At 37.9% G+C, this 21,296-nt stretch overlaps 1 protein-coding gene across 4 annotated transcripts in view; it reads left to right on the top strand.

Annotated features, from left to right (window-relative positions):
* Nucleotides 1-996: 996 nt before the first annotated feature.
* RALYL (RALY RNA binding protein like) overlaps nt 997-21,296 on the top strand; it is a 368,472-nt gene continuing 348,172 nt past the window's right edge. For 3 of the 4 annotated variants that reach the window (XM_059482742.1, XM_059482762.1, XM_059482781.1), the window contains exon 1: nt 1,004-1,133. The gene's annotated coding sequence lies outside the window, so the exon portion shown is untranslated. Of the gene's footprint in view, nt 1,134-2,061; nt 2,149-21,296 lie in introns of all 4 variants that reach the window. The other variant, XM_059482752.1, reaches the window with a different exon arrangement.

Genomic DNA, 21,296 nt, shown 5'->3' on the forward strand with positions numbered 1-21,296 from the left:
GACGGGAGGCGGGAGAAGCCGTGCAGCTGGGCAGAGGCCCGGAAAGAGAAGCAGTAAGGGATGGGACCCGTGGTACCTGTCCTCTCCCCTGCTGCACATGGGAACCACTCTCCGGAGGAAGCCGGAGCAGCGCTGCTCAGACATGACAGGGCTCGAAGTGACTGCAGGCTCGGCACCGAGGCACCCCGAGCTGCGCACACAGCGGCGCAGGAGTGGCACAGGGGAACCCCGCCGCCCCCCACGCTGCACCGGCAGCAGCGGTGCCCTGGAGCTGGCGTGACAACAGGGGATGCCCCTGCCTGCCTTGTCTGCCTGCCGGGGTATTCCGCGCACCCACGCTGAGCCGAAGCTGCGGGAGGGGCACCCCCGCACACACGGAGGAATCGGGGCTGGCATCCCGTGCAGACGACGAGCCGGGCGGCGGGCTACCCCGGCCGTGCGCGCACACGCGGTACCCCGCGAGCAGTCCCCCATCCCCCGCCGGATCGGCGGGAGGGGCGACCCGGGCGCACACGCCTCGGAGCCCGGTGCTGCACCGGGGCCGCCGCCGGGGGCACCTCACCCCTCACCCGGGCAAACCCCGGCGCTCCGCTCCGCTCCGCCCGCCGCCGGCCCCACTCCCGGGGACGAGCGGCATTGCAGCGGCGGGGCCGGCGGCGCCGGGGCCGGAGGGCAACAGGCGGGCGGGCGGTGTCGGGCGATAACTTCGCGCTGCGCCTCCGAGCAAGTTGCGCTGCCGCGCAGGACGCGCCCGCCTCCGCACCCCGCCCGCACGGCCGGCTGCGTGCCCGCGCTCGGCGGCAGCGAGGGAGCGGAGCGGAGCGGAGCCGAGCGCGTCTGAGCGCGGGGGCGAGCGGCACCTGCCGAGGGCAGCGGCGGCGCGGAGCGGAGCGCTGGGCGGCGGCGGAGCCGGGCGGCTGCGAGCGGAGCGGGCTGGGCTCGGGCTGGGTCCGCGCCCGGCGCCGCCGCTGCGCCCTCCCGGCTGCGAGTCCGCCCGGCTCCGGATCACGTGGCGGTTGCCGGAGGCAGAGACTAGAGAGGAGAGAAAAAAAAAGCGCCTCATTCCTTCTTCCACCGCCATACTGTATTTTATAGTAACTCTCATTTTTATTCCTCCCTTTTACTCCCGCTCGGTGAGTACCTTTCTGCTGACATTCTTGTCCTCCTTTTTTGTCCTGTTTTTTTTCTTCCTTTTGGTTTTTTTTTTGTTTTCTTTTTTTTTTCTTCTTTTTTTTTTTTTCTTCCTCTTTGATTATTGTTTAAATGGATTTGATCTTTTGCTGATGACAAGTTTTTTTTCCTAGCATGCGATGGTTACTAAACTGTGAGCAAAAGGTGCTGCTGGGGCCGGGAGTCACTGGGAATGAAAAATGATAATATTAATAACACAGACTTGCCAGTCCAGCAACAACTGATATACATTTAGTAGCTATATATCTATATATGCAACTGGTTTTGTTGTGGCACGGAAAAGCGATGTGAAATATGATGCTTATTTTTTTAAGATAAGAGAAAAGGCATGTTTCTAACTCTTTTTGCAGAGGATTTTTTTCTGGTGTTGTTTTATTTTTATTTTTGGGTGTTTTTTTAAGGGCTTTTTTTTTTTTTCCTTAAAGAGATGGGAATTGCAAATGCATTTTACAGCAGTGTTTACACAGAGTTTGTAATCTTGCAATACTGGTGGAAGCCACAGAGCAAGATGTTAATTTTATTATTTTTGTTACTGTTTCTTTTTCTTTTTCTTTTTCTTTTTTTTTTTTTTAACAGTGCAACCAGCAGGGGTTTTTGGTTTTCCTCTTCTTCAGTTTTTGATGCCTGTTTATAATGTGAAACTTTTCTTGCAGCATGTTGCAGTCATCATTTTTAAATACTTTTTTTTCCTCCCTAAAGATAACAAAGCAAAACAGAAAGCCAAAGAGATGATCCTTACTTTTGCACATTTTGCACCTTCACTTTTTATTCTTTTGCCAGCAGTGTTTTATGATGGTTATTGTTATCATGATGATGATGATGATAGATATATACTTATATACAAATAAATACATTTTCAAATGATGGCAGTGGAAGGTTTTCCTGGAGAATGAAGTGCGGTTTGGTTTCCTTGTCAACGGAAGATGAAGTGAACAACTGAACATCTCCCCAGTGCAGGTACTTCATCTCCTTGTAGGCGTTTCCACACTGTGTAAATTACATTGTGAGATTTTTTTTTTTTTAAAGAAATCTCCTTCCACCCCTTCCTAAACGTGTCTGTGCAATACACATGAGGACTGGACTAAATATCTCTGCCTTGTGATTGCTTGGATGTGTGCAAAATGTTTCACTAATTGAGCCTAGGTCAGTTAAAGCTGAAAAGAGGTGTTTTATGTGCTGTGCTGTATAGAGGGGAAGTCAGCTGGGGAAAAAAAAAATCCAGACACCCCTCCTTTCCTCGTTGCATGTAAAAAAAAAACCAAATAAACAAAACAGCCAAAAGTAAAGCCCAAACCAAAACTGGATGGAACCTTGAGATCCTCATAACGAGTACAGATGCTCTCAGGAGTTTAGACAAAAAACAATAGCTCTGGCCATGTATTGTGGTGACTCGTGTGTTTTTGTGTGTCTGTTTAAATTTATCCATTAGAAAATAGCTGTGGAACAGCAAAGGAGGCTCCCTCGGAGAGCTGGCTCGCTGCCACATGAGGCATATTTTGTAGCCCTGAGGGCAGAAAACCCTTATATCCAACTTCTTCTCCTCATATTAAAAAGGCGTAAACAAGGCAGCAGGTTGCCTCTTATGAGTCTAATTCATTGGGATGGAGATTAACCAGAAGCTGATATTTGCTTGAAGGTGTTTCGTTTTTGTTTGATGATTAATAGTACCACTGACTGACTGGGAATGGGAAATTGCTACTTTCCGTGTTGGTTACTGAGACTTCAGGATTGGAGGAGAAACTGTTACTTTTCACTGAGGGCACTTAGATGCTTAACAGAGGCTGCCCCTGATGTACAGACAGGATATTGGTTCTGTAAAACACAATTTGGAGAGATTTTTCCAGATGACAGGGTAGGTTGGTTTGGGGTTTGTTTATTTATTTATTTATTTCCCTCCGGAGAGAATATGGTGTAATATTATGCTAAAGTTCAAGTGCTGAATGTTCTGTGATGGTCTCTGTTGTTTACTTTATTGTGATGGGATTGCTTACTGTATGTTATATAAAGAACATTTAAAGATCTAAAACTGACTATAAAGATATGCCATGCATTCAGATGTGGAAACTAAAGTAAGTTACAGGGTGTATATTTCTTTTGTCACTTTCATATAAGCAAATATAATTCAGAGAATTACAAATGCATTTGGAAATTTGAGGCTTCTAATGCTTATGTTTAAATTTTTGCAGTGTAACAGCTTCCTTTAAAGTAGAAAGTGTAAAAATGTATACATCATGCAATAAGTCATTTGAAAAATAAATAAATTCATTTATCTTTGCAGAGACATAACTGTTTTGTATTTACACTGGCTTTTTCCAGCTTTACTGTAATAAAAATATTTTGAACATATTTATGCATGAATTCTGCTCTGACATGTTAAAATACTTTTGGCAGCCTAACAGGGTCAATAATTCATGTGTCTAAAAACCAGTTGAGATATTTCCATGATAGATTATGATGACTTTTCTAAAATAGTTACGATCTGTTGGGTCATTACTCCACATTTTAAGAAGACTCAGCCTGCTTATTTTTTCATTATTTAATTTAAAAGCAAGCCATTAAAAACAAGAGAGATTGAAACTTTATTCTCCACCTCTTTATTTCCATCCCTCCTTATATTTAAATGAAGTGTTTTCTTTAAATTAGGTGCAACTCCTAGTAAGCAAAATATTTTGATACTGCTAAAGCACTGAAATAAAGTAACTAGGCTAGCAGTTTCCAGAATGATCCTTTTGTCCTTTCTTTTAATACTGCAGGTGTGTTGTGTGAGTAATTTTGTGCAGATAGTTGCTGAGTGAAGAGCTAATCCTGCTCACCTAGTCTTATCTCGAAGTCTGAGATAGTGCATTCCTAAAAGTTTCAAGTTAGCACCAGATTTCATCCACAAAGCACCTGTTGTCTGAGTAGTATGGTAATTAACACACATACATTTCACTTGCAGCATTCTGAGGTTGTAGGAGTTCATACATATCAAACAACCTTGGGACCTTAAAATATGAATAAAGGAGGCAATTTTGAAAGAGGATCCTTCTACCTCTGTGCAGTGTGTGGGCAGAGCATGATTTGGGTTGGTGGAATTGGTTTTCCCTTGGTGCTTCTATAGTTATGCTGTGACTAATGTTTTAGAAAGCCATAGTTAGTGTCAAAGACAATTGTCCTTTTGTACTTTGAGATGAATAAAAATTTTGCCTACAAATTGCAGCTTTGTATCTACAAGTGATGATATCATTATATTCCTTATATAGCAGGGGATGTAGTCATACTGCCCTAGCTTCTGAAAGTAATGGGTGTCTAGACTGAGATGACATCTTCTATTTTTCTTTACATCTGTTTTGGTATTCAGGACAATCTTTGGAAAGCAGTTTTTCTTTTCCTATTCCATAACTAACTATTATTATCAGTATTTACTTGCAAATGAAAAAGAACAGGTGAACAGAAATGAGAAACTTGAAAACTGTAAATCATTCAATGTGCTGACTCATGAATCTGTGGCTTTAGCTGCTGTAGTGGCCTGAACTGGTAGAAGAAGACTATCTTTTTACATTTTTCAACATGAGAGATAGAAATTGAGTGGCCTGTGGAGTTGTGAAGTCTGTCTGCTGTGATACTAGGCTGGTCTTATTTTGTTCAGATTCAAAAAACTGGTTTAAATTTACCTGGGATATCACTCTCAGTGCACCTCTTGAAGGCAAGGCAGAGCCTCACTTTTCATGGTTTTAGAAACAGAATTTCTGTCCTAAGTTTATTTTCAGGCAGTTTATTATCTTTGTGTTTTTTTTTTTTTTTTTTTTTTTTTTTTTTTTTTTTTTTTTTTTTTTGTGTGTCACTGCTGACCTTAAACAGTAAGGCTCTTTCTCCATGTCTTTGCTCTTCAGAGTATATTATATTTTTAGAGGGCAATTGCAGCTGCTTTTCCCTGATGATTTCTGGGCTTAACTGGGAGAGGTACCCAAAAGTGTGACTGGTGCTGGGAGGGGATGTTGAGGCTGGCTCTTCCCAAAATCATGCTGCAGCAGAAACAGGGAAGCTGCATTCAAAGGCTCTTCTGCTCAGACTGATCTGTTCTGCTTTCAGCTGAAAATATGGCAGTCTGCTTTCTGGCTCTCTCATCAGCCCAAACATTTTCACCTGGAGCCACACACACAGTCACGCCCTCTGGTGAATGGAGGTTTGCATCATGTGGACCTTCCTTCACTCTGCCCAACCAACCTGCATTGCTTTGGTTGCAGTTCAACAGGAAAGAACTCTTGGGAATTTCTTCTGCAACACTCTGGTTTTTAAACTCAAGAGTTTTCTATATATTGTCTATTCATACAAGGGAAGGAAATATGAACAGGTTTGAGGCAATACTGTATCACAACCTTTTATCAGGAATAAATGTGAAAGTTGGCTACACTGTTCTTTAAATTTTCTACCTTATTACAGTCTTTGCAGGTTGCTTATATCTTAGTTTTCTAGTCTTCTAAAGCATTGTTCTATGGTGGTTTGTTTCTCTTTCACAGTGTAATATTTTCCTATTTTCTTCCTTCTCTACATTTTGGGTTTTAAAAGATAAAAAAGCTTAATAGTGTTTAAACTGTAGGATTACAAAGACTGATAGGTCTGCCCTCAGATGAACATTTTAACTTCCCTTGGTCTTAGAGGACATGGTGCTCTGTCAAATTCTGAAGACAAATCCTGTATGTTTTAAGTACTTACAGAGTATCTGAACAGAAGGCTAAAGGTGAGTATTTCCTGATGAAAAATTTTGTAATCTGTGACACTGTCTACATAGTTATCCAGTTTGTAGCTCCCTTGAACCCAGATCCAGACTGACAGAAGAAAAAAAAAAAAGCTGATTTTAAGTGGTATAAGGATTAAAATGCAACATTTTGACCTTTGTGAAGGTACCGATCTTATTTTTATGATCTGTAAACAATTACAGGGGTAAAATGGCTTGAAGATTATTGTTTTGCACATACCCACATTGGAATAATTTGTACCTTTTTCCCCGTTTTTTTTTTTTTCTATTTCAAAATAACACTCTAATCTCCATAATGTACTTAATCTTTCAAAAGCATTTATATTGCAACTTCAGCAGTATTTCTGAGAAAGTTTATTTTTGCACAATGAAGTGTGATTTTTCATCTCAATGAATCATCTGCCAACAATTAAAAAAAAATCAAGTAGACCTTCAAATTACTAAGTAAATCTCAGGTTGCTTAGTATGAATTAAATAACATGTTTTTATCATTGCTATGTTCTGGAATAAAAATAAAGGTATGTAGATGAATAGACAGATTGCCAGAGAGATTTTTAATGATTTAATGTCATAGAGAATTAGCAAAAATCTTACATTGATTATCCTTCGGGGCTTAACCAATACTTTTATTTAATAACTAAGAGTTTAACTTTCTTGGTTTTGGTTTTATACAGACCTATGTGATCTGCTGCCTCTTGACAAAAGCTACAGAGTTAATAAGTTGCCTCTCTGGCACATCACTGTGTGTCCCCTGGCTCCTTATGTCCTGGCTGGCCTGCCAGGGTGTTGGGGCTCAACCATCATGCAGTTGCATTTCTGGTTCAGGATGTCGGTTTTTTTGGGGGTGTTTTTTTTTTTGTTTGTTTGTGTTTTGGGTTTTTGGTTTTTTTGTTTGTTTGTTTGTTTTTTGGTGTTTTTTGGGGGTTTTTTGGTGTTTTTTTGGGGGTTTTTGGGGTTTTTTTGTTTGGTTGGTTTTTTTTCCTCTGATGCAGTTATGATAGTAAGCAAAATAATTTCTATCTGACTCGATTGGCAGAGGTTTGAAGAAGCAGAGGTGGATTTCTTATGAGTGATGACCAACAGTGGGTATAAATGTGGTGGAATATCAATGACACTCTCCAGACTCTTTATTTTTCTCTTTGCACACTCACAAGTCTTTCCCCAAACTATGCAAAGATCTGACTAAACTTGGTTTACACCAGTGGTCCTTCACAGGTAGCCTTCTCCTGATGCCAGTGATTATTGCCTCTACTAATGTTCAGTCTCTGAGCAACCAAGTCAAGGTGGAGCTCTGGAAACAGCTCAGGCTTTATATAGTTAATTTTATGGTTCTCTGAGAACAGCTTGTAGTCTTTTGGACAGGCAATAGCTTATAAAAGGCAGTACAGGCCATTATTATAATTATTTAAAGAACAAGCCACCATAAAGAATACAATGATAGCTCCTGGACCTCGGTGATTATTGAATAACCTGGTGAAAGTCAGGTCCCTGTCTTCCCACTGTGCTTCATACCAACAGCCTTTTTTTCAGCCTGTTCAGTCACGTTGGTTGCCTTCTTCAAGGTCCTGCCTTGAGTCAGTCATGTGCTTTGTGGTGTTCAGGGTCAACAAAAAGGAGATATCTGGCACAAATCAAGTATTAATGAGATTCTTAATCTGACTGAAATGAGGCTGAATTTGTTCTGTAGGAAAGCATCACATCAGTAGAGTTCATTCAGTAAAAAGGTGTCTCTGTTTCTGCTCAGAGTTTTGCATAGAAGGTGAACAGGACCTATTGTCGAAGAGATATGACACATCTTGTTAAATCAGCATAACTTTACGATTTGTAGGTGGCACAGCACATGTATACCTTGCATGCAGTATTTTTAGACTGACTGAAGAATTGGAGTTTCTGTCTCAAAGAATTATGTTTGCATGGTGTTGACAATGCTACTTTTCCTTTTGTTTTGTGTTATAATGCAGTGCAAGGGCACTAAAATGTTTACACTATCCTAGACGTTCTTTTTTAGAACAATACAAATGAAAGTGATGAAGATGCCCATGTGAATTTTTGCACACCAAGCCTGCACTCTAGGCTTAGTGCATGCTAGCAGCTCTTCTTGTGGGCACAGGGAGTTACAGCAGTAACTCACTGACTTTTCAATGAAACACTGTGTGTTTGGTAATTCAGCAACATGCTTCTGAGCCGGATCTGTAATGCAAGTTACTGTTTATGGAAGAAAATTCATTCTATCTTGTTAAAATATTTTGTCAAATGATCCTTCGCACAATAAATATGAGAAGTAATATAAGATTTAAAAATGTGCTGTGCAAACTGTCATGCAGTGTGTATGAACTAGGCCCCCTGAAGGTATAATTATAACAAAACTTCCTCTTTGGTCTTTGGGTACCTTTAAAAGGGATTAATGCCACTGTTTTCTAAGTAGGACACACACACACACAAACACACACAGAGACAAACATCAACCATGCTACCCATTTCTCAGCTTGTATTTGCCCCTGATTTCACAGGATAAAACCCAACACTTGAGGTATTGCACAGCAGGTCAGTTTTCTAATGTGCTCTTTACTGGATAAATTCACATCCACTTTGTTTTCTTTTTCCCAAACTGAAGAAGGATGCAATTAAGTTTTTCTCCTGCCTGTATAACTTCCAGTTAAATGGGCGTTCTTTAAATGATACAGTTACAAGATTGGCTCTGGAGAGGTTACCATCTTCTACTTGGGCATTTGTAAGCTGTAGACAATTAATGTACATTGTGAATAATGAAAAGAGAAACTGCGTTTATGCCACTTTGGCTTTACAGGGGTAGTTTATCAGGACATTGATGCTATTTTTATTGTTTATTATTTTATGAGAAAAGTATGCTGGATTACCATTTGTCAGCATGTTCCCTGTTCCAATAGGTGCTGTAGAAATAGAAAGGTGCAGAATTAGGGTCTGGTGCTATTAAAATCACTTATACATATGCTGGTCAAAATTTCATGTCAAACCATTTTTTTTTCTCTGGATTTTTGATGAAGTGGTTCACACAAAAGGCTCTATTCATCTCACTTAACCTTGCTGTTTAAAAAATAGGTTTTTAGAACTAAGCTAGTCATCATTTTAGCCATCTAAAAGTTAGTCATTGAAGTTTAACACAGTAGCTCAAGGCTTTGTAGTCAACAGAGATAAATATTCTCTTCCTGCAGAGAATTACAGATTACATCCCAACAGAGGCATCTATGGACAGCTGAGATGAACAGCCTTCCTAAAACATCTCTCACTTTGCACTGATGAGAGAGAACCTAGATGGTCCATTTAAAACAGATTCCTAACTTTTTGGTGGATGAAGTTAAAGGAGATGAATCACATGCTCCCCAACCCTCCACTTCTTTCAAATCCTAAATTTGCAATGAAATATTTGGTTAAAAAATATTTTTTTGGCCACTAGAATATTCATGGCATTAAGATATTACTTGATTTTTTTTCAACTTCTCCAGCAATTCTTTTCACAGACATACAAATGTGTTTCTAAATATCTGGAATCAATTAAAGGCTATGAAAAAATTCCTAGGGATGTCTGATAGGACCAAGATTTCACATCTTTTTTGTATCGCTTCACCCAGTTTCTGTCTTTTTATAATGTGATCCAACCACAATTGATCCTTCAATGAGTTCTTCTCACAGAGTCTTATTTTAAAACCCAGGGACTTAAGCTATTGGGTACAATCATGGACATCTTTTGAAAACCTTTGAAATTGAAACAGAATAATGATGTGGGTGGCAATGGAATCAGCTAATTGTACTGAAATATGAATCATTGTAAGATATATTTTAAAAATAATCAGCACATCAGCAGCAGAAGATCTGAATTTGATATCTCTGAAGTTGGATCTTGAAACTATAAAGATTTTTTTAGTTTGTGAGCTAAGGTCATCCAGGCAATGTAGGGGAAATATTTTTCTGCTGATAGCATGCTGCTGGTATCCTCATGTACATACAGTAAAACCTGTACTTCTGAATACCAGATAGATTTTAGTTTTCCCTGTCTCAGGTGATCTTTTAGAGAAGGCTGGAGTTTTATAAGACTGTTAGTGTCTGTAAAATCAGCTCTTCTATACAGTTTACCTCAGTGCCTTGCATCAGATCTGTCCCAAGTCATTGTGTGTAGTAGGATGCCGAGCAACAGCTGATCTGTGACACTGCACAATATGTTGGGATACCATCCTCTTTTTCCACAAATTATGAATTCAGCTATTTCATTCAATATATGTTTGGGCTTTTTGTAAGATTTTCTACAGGTACTGAAATATACAAAAGTAGTGGACCTGTTTCCACCATGGGTTTTATCTTCTTGGCCTGGCACTAGCTGGGTGCCTGTGCAGACATCCTGAAACTGCTCACACAGGCCATGTTTTTCACTGACAGCATTGTATGAAACCAAACTAAAGCTGAATCCAAATTAGAAATGAACCATTTGGTGTTATAGGAGTAAGCACAAAACTCAGCATAGTGAGAGTTAATTGCCCAAATACCACAGTGTTACTGCCATGATAAAGTGAGCTGCAGCTGTAAGCTCTAACAGCAATAATATAATGGTTTGCACAGACTCAGAAATCTTATGGACTTGTCAGAATTGAGAAGGGAAGTTAAAAAGTTGGAGTTCTCAGCACTTTGAAATAACTGCTTCAAATAAGCACAGTAATATTCTCTGGGGACTATAAACTGTTAGTTGCAGCTACCGTGTCACGTTACACACTTCATCACCTCTTGGTCTTTGTTCTTCACATTCTATTTATATTTCAAACCTAGGTTTTTGTACTGTCCCTCAAAAAATGCATTGTCTGAGCAGTGTTCACATAAAACAGATTTACAAGGCTAAAACCCTTTGCTGACTTCATGAAGTTTTTGCCTCTTTACCTGCTTTCATTTATGCACCATAACATTTCCTTTTTCACTCTTGTGTCTCTGCTCAGAGTTAGGAGCACAGTGTTGTCACAGGAATATAAAAGACCACAGATTGTCAGAACACAGATAGGCCCAACTGAATTTCCCAGTGAGTGTAGGGCATATAAACCAAACACAAATTCACGTCTCTGGTCTCTCTCTGCTGCTGCTCTGGGTGAGTAGGTAGTCTAGGCATCTAGGCTGAGGATCACACATTTGGAGACAGGCTTTTGAAAGGCAAGATTACAAGAAAAATAATTGCAGTTCAGTTTAAGGAAATAAACTATTTCAGGGATGCCATGTTTATTTATTTTTAAATTGTTGTACAAGTTAATGTCATATATAGTGTGACATTAAAAATGGATTCAGAAATTCATGACACTTGGTCACAAATATTAATGAATGTTGCAAATACTCATCATAATCAGAATAGGACTGGCTACTTTACACTCTCAGATTTTTTTAAGATCAAAGTCAACCCAGCTAGAGAGACCTGTGTCACACTGATCTGCATTGACAGAGGAAAGCATATTTACAAATGTTGGGTGTGTTCATTTGAATTTCTGGATATTTTTCATCTTTTATTTATAATATTTTTTATTTCAGACTTGTTGGACCTTTCCTCCTGCTCTGGACCTTTCACCTGGCGTCAGCACAGCTCAGAAGGATGAACAAAAAGGAAGCAATAGGAAAGGGATGGAAGAGGGGAGACAAATAGAAAGAGGAGGGGCAGAAATAAAAATGGAGAAAAAATTCCTAGTGATTCAGCTAAGGCTCCAGACAATGGGCATGTTTTCAATCCCCACTCTCTCTTCCTTAACTTCCCCTCTAGCTCAGGCTTCACTCCCTCTCTACTTGAGCTTTCATCACCACTACAGATATTTCATAAATTTCTTTTTTTTTTTCCTTAAAGAATGAAACCACAACAAGTAAAGTGTTTCACACAAGAAAATATACTCATCTTCTCACAAAACATAACATGATGCAATTCATGTAAGTGGTTCTTGAAGTAGGATTATTTTCCTCCTAGTAGTCTTACATCTTTGACTATGAAAGAATGAAGTGGTTTAATAGTTTAGTAGCAAGACAAAGCTTAGATTTCTTGTTGCTTTTATACCCAACTTGAACCCTTTAAATCAGTTTGCACAGGTCTGTGTTTCAGTTTTATTCATCTGGATTCAAAACCAGACTTTCTACTGATATTTATTTACTTCTTTTTTACCTCCCTTTCCTTCAAAGCTTTCTTCCAGGGGTCCTTCTTACTCCTTGTCTCTTAGAGAGAGTATAAATTTAAAACTATTCCTATTCTTTCATTTAGTTTGAATTTTGAAGTGTATTATTCAGCTTTGTAGTTCAAATACTCCCACCAGAGTGAAGAATGCTATCTGCCATTTTCCTGTGCAGAGTGAATCTCAGAAAAGATGCAGGGACCCCATGACTCAGTGCTGGTCTGGCTCCTGGCTTGGTCCCAGTGCTGTGTCTTTCTTCCCAGCTAGAAGGCAGAGCACTGTGAAGGTGGAGCACTAAAAGGACACTTTGGCTAAGCCTTTTTTTCAGTCCCTACAGGTACTGGCTTCCTCTCAGCTGTTCCCACCAGGAATCCCTTACATCTCACAAGGTGGCTTTGGGAGTGTTAATAGAAAGGGTAGGTTCAGTAAATGGTCTTCCTGAGAAAGTATTTCCTAAATCTAGAGCTTAAATTGGTCCTGTGGCTCCCCTATACCAATCTGCCTGATAAAAAAAAAGGCAAAGGCTACTGAGTCAATGCAAAACAAGACCCGGTTGTAAATTTGAAGACTTAATTCTTTAAATAGAAAATACTAAGAATTCCCAAGTCCTTTTTAAATAGTATGATCAATTAAAGAAAGTGATTAGAGAAAGGTGTTAGATTTCAAAATATTCTAGATGGAGTAGTATTTGTTACAGATGCTGATGGAACAGATCCAGAGCAGAACAACTAGGTCCAAAAGGCTGAAATAAATTTTATATCCTGAAAAGACATTTAGAAAAAAAAATCTAAATACTATAGATCAAATGCAAACATGCTATTTAATACATGAATATATAAAAATATTTAAACCTGCAAGAAAACAATTGCTTCTTTCAGGGATTTTATGTTTAAGCATATGTTAAATTTTATTAACATTTCAGAGAACTTGATTTTATTTTTTCTTAAAAGATGTACTACCAATTGATGCAACTGACTGTTGCCTCATTAATTGACAGGAAATATTAAATTTTGTTGCTATTGATGTCTGCCTGATGTATTGTTTTTATATGTTTAGAATTTGATTGTTTGTGCTCAATTTACTTGAGTCACGCATTTGAATAGCAAGTTTCTCATGTCAGTGGGGTACTGACTCAGAGCCTCTGAACTTGGTATTTACAAACTCTGGGCAGTCTCTAGGAAAAGTGGGAGCTCTTTGGAACAATTGGTGAGATACTCGGATCCCCCAGAGAACTCTACTGAGGGCTGGGACTGTCCCACAGGACAAACAGGAGCTCCTCCGTGCAGCGCGATGTGCTCGGCAGAGACCGTGTCCCTCTCCCTGCTAGAACCAGGGAACCGCTTTCAACACTTTTGTTTCCTGGGATTTTTTAAAGTGAGAGAGTTTGTAGAGGACTTTCCTGGACCTTCAGAAAGTTACGGTGTGAGGTGCAGCTTATTTGTTTAAAGGCAGGTAGCACTGGTGCAGGCAATCTGCGTGCCTGCTGTTGGAGATCCAGGCCATGTTTTTCAGCCTTAAGTGTTATTTATGGTCAGTTAAGGGAAGTCTGCCTTAACTTTAGCTAACTTCACTGACAGTACAAGAAAAGTTATTTGAAACTTGTCCTCAGCTGCTGTTGAAATGTGATGCAATGTATGCCGTGCTTCAGAATTTAGAGTCATTTGCAAAAGAGAGCACCCTGACTTTGCTCCTTTGAGTAGATACTCTGAAAACACTGGTGCTGGTGAGCTCAGCAAGACTGCCCACACAAGCAAGATGAAGGAGCTGTGCAAACAGATCTGAAGCAAATGTTTTGCAGAACACAGGTGAACTGATGATGTCTTTCTCACTGACCTAAATCTTTTGCTTAATCTCAGTCCTACCATTCTATCATCTCTGCCACAAATATTAGTTATTTTAACTTTGTACTTTACTTTGCAACACTTATGCATGCAACAAAATAATTTCATATTGCAATTACCATTTCACTTCAAAAGGTAACTACTGTATAATCCATAATCATCAATTTCTTTTATGACCAGCTCTTTACTATTATCTTTTACAGCCTTTCAGTGCATCAGTAAAGTACTTTATAGAAGGGCAGTAATAGATTCTAGGAACTTCCTAATGAAAATTTCAAAAGCCTTGATCCTTTCCTGAAGGGGTAATGCTACTTACATACAAACTTTAAACTTTATGAACTCTCTGTTTCAAATTAAATACTTTGTGATCTCTGGAAAGTTATATGTAATATATTTATTGGTATTGGTTGCTTCGTGTAACATGTATGTTTTGAAATAAATTGCTTTATTCTCCTGACATTAGACTTCACCACTGAAATGCAAAGAAAGACTTCCAAATTGTGATACTTACCTCTCATCTGCTGTTCTCACAGAGAAACAAGGAGTTCTTTCAACTTTTGAAAAACTGAAAAATAGTGAAAATTTTGAAAGTCAAGAGAATTTTGGGGATCTCTAGTAAATACAGAGTTAAAAGCCTGAGTTCAGCACTTTTGTGAAACTTTTATTGTATTTAGAATGTAGATTACTGTGCATGATGACTTAGATCATCTGTGCATCTACAGTATTTAGTGCATGTGTTGGCAATCTCTCTTTGGCCTGGAAAGCAGAACTGCAGTGAAAACAAGGCTGAATACAGGTTGCCATCATCATCTAGAAGATATTTCACATACCAAAGATGCTCTAAGTAAATACACTAAGGACAAGGCATACCAGGTACTCTTTGATCATATAATGTGTAGCTTTCTATGTGTAGCTTGTAGCAGCTTAGACAAACTGGGAGTCAGGTATTGCTCTCACTGGCAGCTGTGCAACACTTTGAAAATTTGTCTACTTGGGTTGTGACATGAGAGGGTTTTTTATCTGAGGACATAATTTCTTAAAGATGAGATGTTGTTCACAATATTTTCTCATGAAAGCACCTTTTTTTTTTTCCCATGTATTTTGAGTAGTACAGCACATACCGTGATATGCAGAAGGTGCTCCTATGTAGCTATATCCATGGATACTTCTGCTCTTTTAATTAAGCCTGTAACAACTTTGGTATTGAATTCATTGGAAGCAAGATCAACCTTCTGTTTTCAATACAGTAGGAATACAGTAGGATTCGTTTCTTAAATGTGAAACAGGGTATTAGTGCAATAGAGTCGACCCTCTGGTGCTTGTTGAATCAGGGGTTTGGATGACACTAGAAAAATTGGCTTTAATATAAAAAGTTCAATGCTGTTTTTCCTATGAAATTAGTTTCTATATAGTTTTTCTGGAACACTAAAATTGAAAAAGAGCTGATATAATGGTTCAAATAGCTCATTCTGTTTCTGCTGGTAGTAAAGAATAAGAAAAAGTTATTTTCAGAAGAAGCTAGTTGGCATTAGAATACGTAGAATACTAGAATAATAATACAATAATAAATTAGAAGTAAATTTTTAGAGTTACTTTTATAGTTTATTTTATAGTTTATTAGTATTAATAAATTGATGTACGGATTGATGCTTTGTGCATTTAGACAGATATCAGGACAGATCACATTGTCATACCAATCTATTAATGATCATATCAACTAACAGCAACTTTGTATTCTGTAGAAAAACAAAACCTTAATATATACTGTAGAAAATCTGCTTAAAGCAGGAACACATTTTTAAAAATGAAAACAAAAAATTGCAGTATACTTTCAAGAAGGTGAAGTAGGAATACATTATTAAATCAATATTGCAGCTCATATAAAACTCATGAAATAGTTTCAACTGATAGTAGCTTATAAGTTCCTAAATTCTGGCATTTCCTAACTTTGTATTCCTTGACTTTGCCAACTTACTTATCTTTTTCCAATGTAGTGTTTTTTGAATGTGTATGTGTACAGTCTATATTTACTCTATTGAGGGAGATTATGTGTCTAGACAAATATATCTGAAGTTTCATTATGAAATATGCAATAATAGTAGCGTAAAAATACAACTATTTATGAAAATTGCTTTTGGAGAATTGCCTTGTAACTTCCAATTGAAGCTATAAATTTGAACCATATTTTCTATTTGCACCGATGAATGAGGAAGTATCAGAATAAGATTTTAAATTAGAAGCATGCTTTAATGAACAAAACACACCACTCAAGCTTGGTCATATCTGTATCCCAGCAGAAGCTCTGGAAAGAAGTCCTCTGGTTTTTGTGACATTCAGCTTCCCATATGTGTTCATGTATTTCATTTAGAACAGTAACTTTTCTAGAGGCACTTATTATATTAGGCAAATTTCATCCTAGATTTTTAAGACCTTACAAATGCTTATCATTTAAGTATTGATAGGAAGGGAAAACTTTATTGATTTATGTAGCAAAAGTGCAGTGTTATGGAACACACTGAGGAGCCTTGCCTCCAGAAAATGTGTAGAAGAATGGTGTGAGATAGAAGAAAACCCTGTAGAAACTGCAAAGGTGACGGGCAGTGAAAGGAGCATAGTCTAGTGGCAGGATGTGTATTCCCAACAGAAACAGTTGATGCCTAGACCTTCACTAAAATTCCCTTCAACTCTCCTTTTTTTCTCTCTTTAAGATTTCAGTTTTGCATGCAAACTCCTTCTGTTCCTCTACATAGCTACTAACACATCTGAAAAATTTTCACCCACTCTATAATTATATAATTGCTCTTGTTGAGCAATTAAGATCTTAAAGTCCAGCTCTTAGCCCAACCCTATTGTGTTCACTACAAAACCATATCACCAAGTGCTTCATCCACATGTTTTTTGAACACTTAAATTAAATACAAATAATTCTATAAGCATAAAATAAAAACAAGGAGTCTACCCAAGGCTAATGGTTATTTGAAATTATGGTAAAATTAAAGAAAAAAACAACTTGTGACCTGGACATTTCGGGGCAGGGTGACCAATATTTGCAGCTGATAAAAGGTGATAGGATGTCTCCACTAAATCAATGGAGAATTATTTACCTGGTTGTACTCTCATAAGTTTTTCACAGGAAATGTGATGGGATTTACTCCCTTTCAGTGGTAAATTCTGCAAAACAGGATGATTAGTTCTATACTGGGAAGGTCATTTCAGTCTTATTTCAGAATAACTAATGGAGCTTTGAAAATGTCAAAGTAATGCATGTGTGTGGCGTATGCAGATGGTAGGAGAAAATGCTATGCACATGAAACCCAAGCACAGAAATTATGGACTTGAAACTATCTTTTCAGTGAAAGCTATTTAGCTCTAGAGCTTCTCCTTTGCATTTTGAGAGGATTTATAAGAATGCATTATTCATAGCGAAACAACAGTCAGAAAGTCAGTTGTTTCTGATGGAATGTGGTGGACACAAGCTTGCCTATGTTTTAGCCTTTCATGTTACCACTGCAGAAAAACCTGTCTTGTTCCTTGAATACTGTATTGATTATAGTCAATCAGACATTTTAAATAGACTAAGGTATGCCCTACTTAGCAAAAACTGCATTGAAAAAGAGAGTGTATGACTGAATCCTGGAAATCTTGGCATTAATTAGGCCTGCTGAGGTCTTAAATGCAAAGGATAAATGTGATATCATTCAATAACCCAATTTTTAGACTGATTATTAGAGATAAAATGGAGCATGTTATTAAGTCTTGAGAAGGGTTAAATAACAGAAGGGTTTAAGTGATACAGTCATCAGATGTTCAGCTGTCAAAACACCACTTTTCGGACTGTTTTGCTTTGGATAAGAATTGTGATTTGTTCTGGGAAGTATGCTTTGGAGACCTCATGTCTAAAAGGGGTTAAAAGATCATGCCATGTGAGACACAATTTTAACTCTAGGATCAGATCTCTTGAGAAAAAATATGAGGCCTTTCTCTGTTGATAAAGAGAAAAATATCCATAGGTTAAAAAGTCATTATTGTATTTTCTTTTGTTTGTTTTAGAACCAATGCTTTTTTTAGCATTGGTATGTATAATGACCATAGCTAATATATATGGTACTGAAGTAAATATCTCTGAAAGTCAGCTTTTCAGTATGAAAGAAGGGGGGCAGGGGTTAAATAATTAATATATATTTTCAGATTTTGCCGCTTGTATATGTATAAGGTATATGAGCCTCAGCTATTACCTCATGGATGGAGTATAAGATGATAAGTGGGAAGATATTGTTTTGCTTTTGACCTTGTGGTGTGGGTATTTTACCCCAGAGTGTTTCTGCCTCTTTTTCTAGTTATTCTGCTTATGTGGCTAGTTGGAAGTACAGATACTCTTATTGATGTAAGGTATGATAATGAAACTGCAATTAAAAGAGGACCTGTGCAGCAGGAAATGAGGATAAGACAGCTTCCTGATACCTTGCTGGGGAGTGCCTACACTACTGGCAGCTCATTCAATACTGATAAATATGGATCTTTCAGATGATACTGTAATATCTCTGAAAACAATAACACAAAGGAAAAATTTGAATTTGAATAACTACAGTGCAGAAGCTTTGTGAATGTGAACAGGAAAATATAATGGATAAATATTTTCACACCAGGTTTTATTCAGCTTCATTTGAATGCATTTCTGAGGCCTGAGGAAGCTGCCCTTAGTGAAGGACCTAAGACCTTGGAGAGCTGAATCAGAGGGATCTGTCAACTTGCTTCTCACTCTTGTGATTCTTCAGGTTAGCAGCTGTTTTGATTTCTGCTAATGTCTCCTAAAAAGAATTTTAGGCAGGAATTCTCAAAGTACAGGACATTCTGTTAGTAATTTTTCAGGGTCCTGGCAAGTACCATTAAGTAGAGGATTAAGATAGCTGCTGGTAGGTGCTGTTAATATTCACATATTGGCAGGATCCTTAAATGTCTTAAAAGGCAGCTTTTCCCGAACTCTCTTCAATGCTAGAAAAAGGCATGTTTGTTGCCAGAATGTGGCTGTTACTCAGTCTTTTAAAATCTTTGAGCTTTTAATATCAAAATGTTAAACTCAAAGAATCTGCCTCTGTCTGGTGATTCAAAAATAAATGGTGTTCAGTCAGGCTACAGAATAAGAATGTTAGCATGAGATTAATAAAACTTGTGGGTGACAGTAGAGTGGTATAAACATTCCCTGTTGTTCTTTTAAATGTTAATGAAAAGGTGCACAAGAGGTCCTTGTTGTGTGTTTCCAATGAATACTTGTTAGTTGCCTCACCAATGAAGGGACACCTAGGAGAGGATCCAAGATTTGGATTCACTGCTTTTGTCATGAGAGTTTCTGTAAACAGTGCCTTTAAAGATGATTTGCTGGAGTTTTCAATCAATCTAAAGCTTGAATGCAAACCCCATTCTGTGTTTTCTAAATACTCTTTAGTTTTCACTAGGGACAGAGCTGGATTTGCAACTCACTCTACATATATTGACTCTCCTGGTTGTTCTAATGCTTTTGAACTGTGCCATTCTCTGCCTTGGGGTTTTTTGGTTTTTTGGTTTTTTTTTGTGTTTATTTTTTTTGTTTGTTTGTTTGTTTTGGTTTTTTGTTTTTTTTTTTTTTTCCATTCCTGAAATGAAACTAAACCTCCAGTCAAGCCCTCCATCATCAAAATTTCTTGCTTGTGATTCATATGTTGTAACCCATCATTCTAAGATTTGAAAGCAAATGTTTTAATATCTGGACAAAATTGTCCACAGATATGTTGGAAAGGTAACCTCCAATATTAGTAAACATATTAAATCTATTCTGGATGTTTTGCTCAGCCAAAGGCCACTCAAACCGTTAGGAAGAGAAAATAAATGGCTGGAAAATGTGGAATAACTGATTTCTCCACTCTGTGTTTCATTTTTGGCAAAGCATTTATACGTAGCAATATTTCCTATTTTACATTGGTGAATATGTGCTCTGAAAGAGAGGGAAAATAAGCTTTTTCTTCTGGAATAATACATTAACTGGTTGAGACTGGGGGAGCTGAGCAGTTTAAATAAATAGGCAGTGGTTTCTGTAAGGGTGATATTCTCTTATGTACAGCTAAGAGCTTTTAGCTGGTAGAGAGTGACAAAGGAGAGGCTTGAAAATGAATCAAAGGAAATGAATCTAAGGTATGTTCTGCTCAGGCTGGGCCCGTGTGTGAAGTTGCCTCAGATCAGCCAAAAGGGAGACTGCTCTCCCTGTGTAAGGATGTTGGATTGGTCTAATTAGGAAAGAACACAATGACAAGCAAACAAAATTTTCCTGTGTCCATATTTAACCAAAAATACTAAACAATAAGCTTCTTTTTGTCACTGGAATATTTTGTTATGAGATGATGGTTCGTCATTGATCTTCACTCTCTGCTGATGGAACAGCTCCCTTGGGAGGCAAATATAATCAATATCTATCTTATCTGTTTGACAAGACAGAAAAAAAATCAAGAAACAGACTTCAGCTTTTTTTTCAATGATTTAAAGCACATTTTCTAACTTTTTATTTGAAAAATCTGTTTGTAAATCCAGTCTAGAAAAATGCTGCTTTTATAAGCTTCAAGAACATGTTTCATTTGGAATGAATGAATTATTCCTTGCCAGCAGACAGCTGTAAATACATAAAATGTTCAAGCTTTTTGAGGCTTGGCTCAAATGCCAGCACAAAATCAATGACAAAAATCAATGTCTTATATGTGCAATATTTTACTTAATCATTAAAAAAAATTATTTCAAGAGCCAGATCCAGAGCAAATTTTCAGAAATAGCTTAGCTCCTATAGAGTTCTATTGATTTGCTCCCATGCTAGATCTGGCCCACTGTGGAAACTAAATTTAATATAACTGTATCTTTTAATGTATTTGTTTATTACTGCTGAACATCATTGCATTTTACACCACCACAAAGGTGGGTTATGTTTGTGGCAAATTTTTACATACACAGAATCTGTAATTGTGTCTGACATGGAAGAAAATTGCACTTGACATTTATAAGCTCAGGATTGAGTTTTCCATTTCATTTTGTGTCATTTATAAAAGAAGTTCATTGCTTAAATTGCACTGATGATTATAACTAGTAATTTGCATGAATGATTAGGATATCTATTATGAATTAGGGATTCTCAATGAAATTTACAGCAAGTATGAACTTTCAGAAATTTTCTTTCTGTGTTGATGTGATATAGATTGTTTAGATTTATCAAAGTAGCATAAACTACTTAGTATCTTGGTTTAAATATTTTGTAAGGCTATATTAGGAAACTACAGAACTACTAGTAGACATCACTACTTCTCCTTGCCATTGAAATGCAAACAATAAATAGAGTAGACTGTTTAGAAACAG

Source organism: Ammospiza nelsoni, chromosome 1, assembly GCF_027579445.1.
Source record: "Ammospiza nelsoni isolate bAmmNel1 chromosome 1, bAmmNel1.pri, whole genome shotgun sequence".
NCBI lineage: Eukaryota > Metazoa > Chordata > Aves > Passeriformes > Passerellidae > Ammospiza > Ammospiza nelsoni.